Source organism: Oratosquilla oratoria, chromosome 8 (genome assembly GCF_046742065.1).
Source record: "Oratosquilla oratoria isolate Oo_2021 chromosome 8, ASM4674206v1, whole genome shotgun sequence".
Taxonomy (NCBI): Eukaryota; Metazoa; Arthropoda; class Malacostraca; order Stomatopoda; family Squillidae; genus Oratosquilla; species Oratosquilla oratoria.
The window spans coordinates 21220248-21230247 of NC_134784.1; the positions used below are offsets into that span (position 1 = coordinate 21220248).

The window sequence follows — 10000 nt, forward strand, 5'->3', positions numbered from 1 at the left end:
TACAACGAAAACATTTTAGTTATCATGATTTCACTCTCTTTGTATATCATACTGACTTGTGCAGTAGTTCCGGCTGCTGACGGCTTATTTCATTCACGTGACAGAAGTCTTATGAACATTTCAGGTGCCACTTTTCCTTCTGTTTTGTCTGTTAGACTAATTCATTCATCTCCATGGCACTTCTTTGGTAGTCTGACTTGATTAGATTATTTCCTATGTTGTGCCATTTCCCCCCTCTGTTCTGACTACCGTCAAGCTATATTTTCCATCCCAGTGGCAGTTCATCGCTATCAAAGGGATTGCAGCCCACACTGACAAACCCTTTCTATGCCAAACTACACTTTTAATTCTATCATGGCTAATACCTCATCCGTGATATGTTTTTGCTTATGTCAGACATTAAAGCATTTCCTAATAAGCCCCTCTATTGTGAAGGTGATTTCCTTTGGTTGATTAAAATCACCTGACGGCAGCTAGAATAAACATACAACTCATGAACCCTCCAAAAGGGAAAAAATACTTGAAATAACATAAGAACATAAGAATAAAGGAGACTACAAGAGACCATAAGGCCTACACTAGGCAGCTCCGTATCCATCACCACCTGTCGTCCCCATCCATGAAGTTGTCTAATCGTTTTTTAAAACAACTGATAGTTTCAGCGCTTACCACATGGTTACTAAGTTTATTCCATTCATCGACCACCCTATTAGTAAACCATTATGATCTACCTCCTTCAAAACATTGGTGCCATCCTGGAGTCTATACATAAGATTATGACTAGAACTTAATCTGTTTAGAATGTTTGCTGTTAAAAGACTTATAGTGGGTATTGGCATATTTAAAATGTATTATTAAATGAATACGATAAGCTGATTTTGGGAGGGGGGTCGGAGATGATAACCATTAAAATGCTGTTGAGAATGTGTAATCACTATGATTACAAGTGAGCTATAAGAAATGTGCAACAGTCCCAAGAAGTGGTGAGATTCTCTTCTCCATTAGAAAATGAAACGAGTAAAAGAAATTAAAATACTATGAATTATTTAAAGAACAAACCTACGTTTTGAAGAATCTTAAAGGAGAAAGTGGGGCTTAGTTTGAATAAAGGAAAAGATCAAAATGCCGGAAAAAGGAAAGAAATTGTTGAAGTAAAGATGAAAGTGGAAACTATTACGAAAATATATGGCTACGGAATTCGACCTCAGCAACAAACGATATGCTTTGATTTTACTTTTGCAATAAGGGGTATCGTTATAAGAAAGAGTATATGGAAATCTAAATCTTATCTGAGCACCTCCTGGATGACGGGTCATCCCTGCACCTTGTCCACTGCCCTGGGTCAGAGGCAGTGTCGCAAGACACGGTACATTCACAGCAAGGCCGCTTCATTAAATCGGCGACCCCCCTCTCTGTCCCCCCACTGCATAAAAGTAGAGGACGGGGAGAAATCCCTTCGGGCTGCGTCAAATTTTGCTCACACATACTACCTCACCCCCCATCCCCCCGCCCATTCCACCTCATGCAATCACAACATCATCCATATACAACCATTCTCCACTCACCCCTGTCTTCTGTCCTCTCCCGTCCCTCCTCAACAGACATTCCCCTCTTTCCCAAAGCCCCCTTTACCCCATCCATCCATCTCATCCTAGGACGTCCCCTCATGTTCACTCCCTCCACATCTGCCTTCCATACCACTTTTACTAGTCTCTCTTCACTCACTTTCCATGTGTCCAAACCATCCCAATATTCTTTCATCAACCCTATCTCCCAGCTCCTTTTCCACCCCTGTTCTCCTCCTCACCTCCTCATTTCTCACTCTATCTAGCCTAGTAACCCCCATCATACTTCTCAGACACCTCATCTCAAACACATTCAAACTCCTTCTCTCTTCTTCTCTTATTTTCCATGTTTCTGCCCCATACAGTGATGTTGGCACAATCACTCCTTCATATAGTCTCCTCTTAGCATCCATTCCCAAATGTCTATTCTTCATTACACTCTTTAATCCACCAAGGCATTTACTCGCTTCTCTCAATCTACATTCTACCTCCACCTTCACTCCACCTTTTCCTGCCACATTTGCACCCAAGTATCTAAAACTATCCACTTCCTCCAGTCGCTCTCCCTTAATGCTCACTTCCAGTCTACTGCCACTTTCACCCCTTGTACATCTCATCACCTTACTTTTACCCACATTTATCTTTAGCTTTCTTCTATCACATACTCTCCCAAACTCTGCCACCAACTTCCTCAATCCCTCCTCCGATCCTGCAACAAGCGCAGTGTCGTCCACAAACAACAGCTGGCTCACCTCCCACTTTTCTCCATTTTCTTTAACCATCTCCAATCCCTTGCCCACTACCCTTGCATTTACCTCTCGCACCACCCCATCCATGTATAAGTTGAACAGCCAGGGTGACATAACGTATCCTTGACGAAGTCCCACCTTTACCTCGAACCACTCACTCTCTCCATTTCTAATCCTGACACATGCTCTACTACTCTCATAAAAACTCTTGACAGCTCCCAGAAGCTTTCCTCCTATCTCGTATATCTGCATAACTTCCCACAGTGCCATTCTGTCTACCATATAAGCCTTTTCCAGTTCCATAAAAGCCCCCAAAAAAACTTTCCTTTTCCTATAGCTTTCTCACATACCTGTCTTAACACAAAGATCTGAGCTACACAACCTCTACCTGTCGTAAATCCACACTGTTCCTCGCCAATTACTCCTTCTGTTCCTCCCCTAATCCTCTCAATCAAGATCCTCCCATAAGCCTTCCCAGCTACACTTAACAAGCTAATCCCTCTGAAACTACTACATTCACACTTGTTCTCTTTTCCTTTGTAAAGAGGAACTATACAGGCACTCCTCCAGTCCTCCGGCACTCTACCCTCTCTCCAGCAAACATTAAATAACCTCACCAGCCAGTCCACCATCACTGTACCTCCCTTTTTCAGACATTCTGCATGGCATCCATCCAGACCAGGTGCCTTACCTGCTTTCATCATCTTAACAACTGCCTTCACCTCATCCTTCCTTATTTCTCCTCCATTCTCCTCACTCATCACTCTCATTTTCTTCGCATTTCCCACTGCAGCTATCTTTCCTTCCCTATCCTCCTTCACATTTAGCAACTCCCTAAAATATTCTGCCCATCTTCCCCTTACTGACTTCTCCTCCATTATCATCTCTCCATCTGCACCTTTTACCTTTTCTTCTCTACTTGATTCGCCTCCTCTTCCTCTCTTAATTTCTTTCCAAAACATCTTTTTATTACTTTCAATATTTTCTGTCATACTCTTACCCCATTTCACATCTGCTCTCCTCTTTGCCTCCATTACCTTTTGCTTTACTTCTCTTTTCTTTTCTTTGTACCTCTCATATGACTCCCTCGTCCTATTTTGTAACCAATCTGTGAAAGCTCGCTTCTTCTCTTCTACAACCTTCTTTGTTTCCTCATCCCACCATTCACTACCCTTTCTTCTATTTCCCCCTGTCCTTCTTGTTCCACACACCATCCTTGCATATTTTATGACTCCCTCCTTGAACCATCCCCATTCCTCCTCCACAGCCAGCTCTACTCTATCCTTTACTCCTTCCCACTCCTCCTTCAGCTTCTTTTCGTACTCCTTCTCCTTTTCCTTTTCATTCAAAGAGTTCACTCTAAGAACCTCCCTACCTTTTGTCCCTTTCCTCTTTCTCCATCTATCCTCCACTCTCAACTTACCTTCCACCAAAAAATGATCTGATATTCCCCCACCCTCTCCCCTTAGCACATGTACATCCTTAACTCTTCCTATCATAATCCTATTTACCACTACATAATCCATTAGCGCTCTATCTACCACCCTTCCCTCCACCACCCTCTCCCATGTGTACTTATGCTAGACTTCCTTCCGAAACACTGTATTTGCTATCATCAACTCTCTTTCTAGACACATTTCCACCATCAACTCTCCACTACGATTCTTTCCTGGAACTCCACATTTCCCAACCACTCCATCGATTGGATCATTTCCTACCCTAGCATTAAGGTCTCCCAGTACTATTACATTGACATTTCTTCCTAAATCCTCTATGCATTCATTTAAATCTATACAAAAGGCCTCCCTTTCTTCTACACTCTTCTCACTGCCAGGCCCATATGCACTTACAAAGACCCACATCTCCTTCCCCAGTTTCACCTTCATCCACATTATCCTTAAGGGAACCTCCTTCCACTCCACTACCCCTTTACCTATCTCTTCACTTACTGGAATAGCCACCCTTTCCCTCCCTCGCCCTCTCTTCACTCCTGATAACCTCCCACTTACACTCCCAAACTTACACTCACCCTTCCCTTTCAACTTAGTTTCACTCAAAGCCAACACATCCATCTTTCTTCTCACAAACATATTACCTATCTCTTCCCTTTTACTCTCATCTGTACCACATCCACGCACATTAAAAGACCCAAACCTTAGGGTGCTGGTCCGAGAACTTCCAGACCCTCTTATGCCTTCTCTTTTTTGTTTAGGAATGTCCCCTGTGGGGCTACAAGGAGAAGGATGCCTAGTCCCAATCCCCGTCCCTTTCTTCTCGCCTCTTACGATCCAAGTGGGAATACTTGGTGGCAGTATTCTTTTCCCCAACCACAGGGAATTCCCCCATCACAGAAAAAAAAAATACTCAGAGAAATGGTACAGGACAGCAACAAGGGGTTGGGGGACAGCATAACGGAGGGACAGTCGTAGTATAAAAGTGTCATCATTTCTCTATGAACAGAGTTTTCCTCTATCATAGACAAAATGATGTGTGGCTCTGGTCCGTAGGGGCGCCCCATATAGACCCTAAAGTATCAACTGCATGCTACTTTGCTACAATAACAAGCAGCCAATACCCCACGATAATAAAAGGACTAAAATCATATACATATGAAAATATATCAATTAGAAACAAGTTCGGAAATGTTTTTCTGAAATGTTTATCAACAATCCATAGATTTACGGGAGACAGTCCACATACACATTAAAGAAACGGTACCATTGTTTGAAATTATTTATCGTGTTGTATAGGAAGTATCAAGTCCCATCATCACCACCATCATCACAACCACCATCACCATCATCATCACAAGCACCATCACCCTTGATCATCATCACTACCGCCACCATTATCATCTTACCATCATAATGTAATTACCATCAAAAACATTATCATCACCACTCCTATCCCATTTTCTCCCCAGCTTCCTCTCCCTCTTCTTCATTCACCTCTTCCTTCTCCTCTTCTTCCTCGTATTCTTCCTCTTCCTCTCCCCCCTCATCCTCGTCCTCACATTCTTCCTCGCTCTCTTCCTCATATCAAAGTTCATCCTGATTTTTCCTATTCAATTCCTATTGGAAGATTGCATATTACCCATCTGTCTCTCTTCAACTCTTTCTGTCCAATGGCTTCCACTTCCCGTTGACCTCTTTCTTTCCCTCCGTCTGTTTTTGCTCTTCCACATTCATACAACTTTTCTCTTTGTCCAGATGACCATGGTCAGTATGTCCCCTTCCTCTCATATTCAGGTTTTTCTCTTTTTTTTCCTCTCTTTGTCTTGCCGTTTTTTAGCTAGTGTCTATGATTAAAGCGTTATATTTTCTCTCTCTCTACCTCTCTCTCTCTCTCTCTCTCTCTCTCTCTCTCTCTCTCTCTCTCTCTCTCTCTCTCTCTCTCTCTCTCTCTCTCTCTCTCTCTCTCTCTCTCACACACACACACACACACACACACACACACACACACACACACACACACACACACACACACACACACACACACACTCACACACACACACACGCACGACTCAGTGGCGCGGTTGGTAGAGTCCCAAACTGTCACTACGGCGGTCCGAATTAGAATCCTGCCCAGGGCTGAAATGATTTCAGTATCGCTGCGTTTAGAGTCGTTACTCCAACTCTCATGGGCGGGGAGTTGGGTGTGTGAGTGCGTGTAAAGGTCACAGCATTACCCACATATCAGTCATATATGTGCTCCGAGAGCTCTTCCGGGAGGGAAATAGCTGTCGATCACGAGTCCAACACGTGATCCAAGAACATGGTGAATTACACACACACACACACACACACACACACACACACACACACACACACACACACACACACACACACACACACACACACACACACACACACACACACACACACACACACACACACACACACACACACACACACACACACACACACACACACACACAAAGCTATATATACTGATCGTGGTCCGTAGAGAAGATGACAATGTCCTCGACACTTTCCTCGGGTGAATATTGATGTTATGCTGTGAGATGCGTTGCTCATGAATTTCTACAAGTCTCCGGACATCAACTTCAGATGCACAGAGCTTTCCATGGGCACTGGGGAATCCTGTCACCAGACACGAAAGGGCTGTGCCCTCGCCACTCGTGTTGTCTCTAAGGACGCTTTTGGCGTTCGTGTGTGTGCGCGTGCGTGCGAGCAGTGTCAAAATTGTTGAAAGTTTGGCGGCGTGTTGACCGCCCTTCCACCCGGTTGACTGCTGTTGTCTCCTGATGGTCAGGTGGAATGTTACATTGTTTTAGGACAGTGTGTCTATAGTCCTTGTACTTCTTTTTCCGTCTTTCTGCTACACGGCGATATTTGGAAAGGTCTTCGTATATTTCAGGAATCGATCTTCTGAGGATGAGTAATGTGCACACATACACACACACACACGCACACACACACACACACACACACACACACACACACACACACACACACACACACACACACACACACACACACTGTATATATATATATATATATATATATATATATATATATATACATATATATATATATATATATATATAACTTAGGTTTTTGATACTGGACTAGCAATACCTTGTAAGGGGCAGTGTTCTACCTAAGTAGGTTGAAGTGGACAAGATTTAGGTTCCCTTTTCTAGGACTCACCTAGAGGAAGCAGTGCTGTTCTTGTATCTTGAGTAAGGCTGTCCATTCTTGTAGGCAGTTAGCTTGGGAAATGTACCGTAACTATCAGACTTGCACCGTCATGCATACAGAAGGCGACATAGAGGATCCAAGATCAATCAAATGTCTGCTGTCATTGCTTAATCCCCTTTTCGTCGTAGGGTTTTGAATATTTGGTGACTGAATGAAATGAGGTAAATAAATGGGGAATATAAAAGAAGAAATCTGAACAACAAGGAAATTAAGCCAAGAAGTGGGTTGACCACTCCACCGGTCTCGCCATCATTACACCTCATATCTGGAATCCAGTGAAGAGGAGAATCCTGGAAGACCTGTAATTTATGAAGACAAACGCAACCGTCAATCATTTCAACTCCGATATGTCGATAACATCTTCTATTTTGTCTGGAACTCCTTATTTGGCAAGGGAGTTCTATTTGCACCGAATCTCTCCCATCAGGAAGGACTGGGTTACCTTAAACAGAGGAAGAGCCAAGGTGGGTAAAACGAGAGGAAATCAACACAAGTGGAGATACACCAATAGCCCTCAATGTCCCTGTGGCGAAGTACAGACGATGGTCCACGTCCTTCGGGAATGTCCATTGAGTCCCCATTGCTCCGACCAAGACCTTAGGGAAACAAATGAAACTGCCCTTATATGGACACGGTTCTGGTGCGACAAGATATGATGATGATCTCTCCATCGAAACATTATCTCCCGATACACGACATAGGGACATGTTCGAGGTGAACGATCGCCTTACAAATATCTTTAATATAGTTGTGTGATCGACAACATAATGAAGGGGTTGACTGGTGTTATGACGTGTTCGCACAACAATAGGCTTGTGCACCGTTCCCATAAGTACCCTTGCTATTCCAAGCTCACCTACTGATTAGCCTAGAATTGCAGAATACCTAGAGCCTCAGAATACCTAAAGCAGCAGAATATCTATCTACTGTATGTGACCACGAGGAAGCACAGCAGGAGTCTTGGCATTAGAGGGGCTGTATACCAGCAGGAAAGAGAGATGCCTTAGATTTTTCTATATTTGCATCAAGCTAGACAGTGGAAATAGATGAAAATGAGAAGTAGATTATGGTTAGTACGATAGATGCATCATATCACCATGAAAAAACACACACAAATGCACACATACATGCACATACAAATACACAGACATACGTACACACACACATGCAGACAAACACACACACACACACACACACACGCACACACACACACACACACACACACACACACACACACACACACACACACACACACACACACACACACACACCACACAAACACACACGAGCACATACACACAAACACGCGCACATATACATAAACGCACACGCACACACACACATACCGGAATGTTGCGACACTGTCTAGCGTTATATTTCAGCGTTAGCAGTATTTTGCATTAAAATATGTATATGAGGTTGTGAAATCATTACTTTAAAATGGGAACAGCCTTACTTTAGTGAGAACAGTTTTGTTACAACCAGTGATCTTTTTAGTGGAAATTTACTTAATTTCATGAATATGACCAAAAATAACATACGAAGATTTACGGAAAAACGCAGAGCCAAAGCATAAAAGTATGACAATTGGCACTCCAGAAATTTCTAAGGATATTAAACTAATTAAAGAATTATCCGATTATAAATCACTGAAGAAATATATCAAGACTGGGGAGGTACCAAGAAAATGGAAATTAGGAAACTTTATCCCTGCAATCAAAAACTTTAAATAATTAAATTGTCAAGACAAAATTTCACCAACAAATGAGAACAAATTCTTTTTCACAACTGTGTCTTAAATGAAAAGAAAAAGATCACACTCGACGTCATCTAATACAATACAGAGAAAAATTAAAATTCCTTTCGATAAACATTTCTTTTTCTTTTTTCTTATTAAGTCTAAACATATTATGTGCAGAATGATCTCCTATCATACACACATAAGTGCACATACACACCACATACACACGCACACACCACATACACACACGCACACACCACATACACACACGCACACACACACACACACACACACACACACACACACACACACACACACACACACACACACACACACACACACACACACACACACACACACACACACACACACACACACACACACACACACACACACACACTCGGTGGCGCGGTTGGTAGAGTCCCAGACTGTCAGTACGGCGGTGCTGGCGGTACCTGGTTCAAATCCTGCCCAGGGCTGAAATTATTTCAGTATCGCTGCGCTTCGAGTCGTTACTCCAACTCTCGTGGGCGGGGAGTTGGGTGTGTGTGCATTACCCATAGATCGGTCATACGAGCTCTGAGCTCTCTTTCGGGAGGGAAATAGCTGTCGATCACGAGTCCAATACGTGATCCAAAGACCAAGGTTAATCTCTCTCTCACACACACACACACACACACACACACACACACACACACACACACACACACACACACACACACACACACACACACACACACACACACACACACACACACACACACACACACACACACACACACACACACACACTGGGACAAACACAGCTTTACATACACACTCAAAACCAGACTCCCCTTTGCTCTCTGAAGGTCTCTCTTTGAAGGGAAGTTTCCCAATACGATACCAGTGACAATATTTCTCTGGCGCGTTGACGTGACGTCATCTGTCGATACAGACAACATCTTGAATAAAGGAGTCGTACCACTGAATTCCGAAAACGTTTTTTTTTTTTTTCTTTTTTTGAACCTCAATGTCGCCCACTTCCTCGTAAATGTGTGTGCGTGGCAATTGAATTTGTTTTCGAAGTATTCCATCACTCCACGTTCCTTCGTGTCGCGGTCGACTTCGGTCCCGTCCTGTGAGCGCAAAGGCGGTCCAGGTAGGCTCTTCCTCAACTAACAGCTTACTCGTCGGGTACGAAGGGCAAAGGTTGACCCTCGTCGAGACGGGACTAGTTTA

General features: G+C 43.3%; 1 protein-coding gene across 5 annotated transcripts in view; it reads left to right on the forward strand.

The window, feature by feature from the left end:
- LOC143027629 (dual 3',5'-cyclic-AMP and -GMP phosphodiesterase 11A-like) overlaps positions 1-10000 on the forward strand; it is a 184854-nt gene that overhangs the window by 137910 nt on the left and 36944 nt on the right. The gene's annotated exons all lie outside the window — the stretch shown is intronic.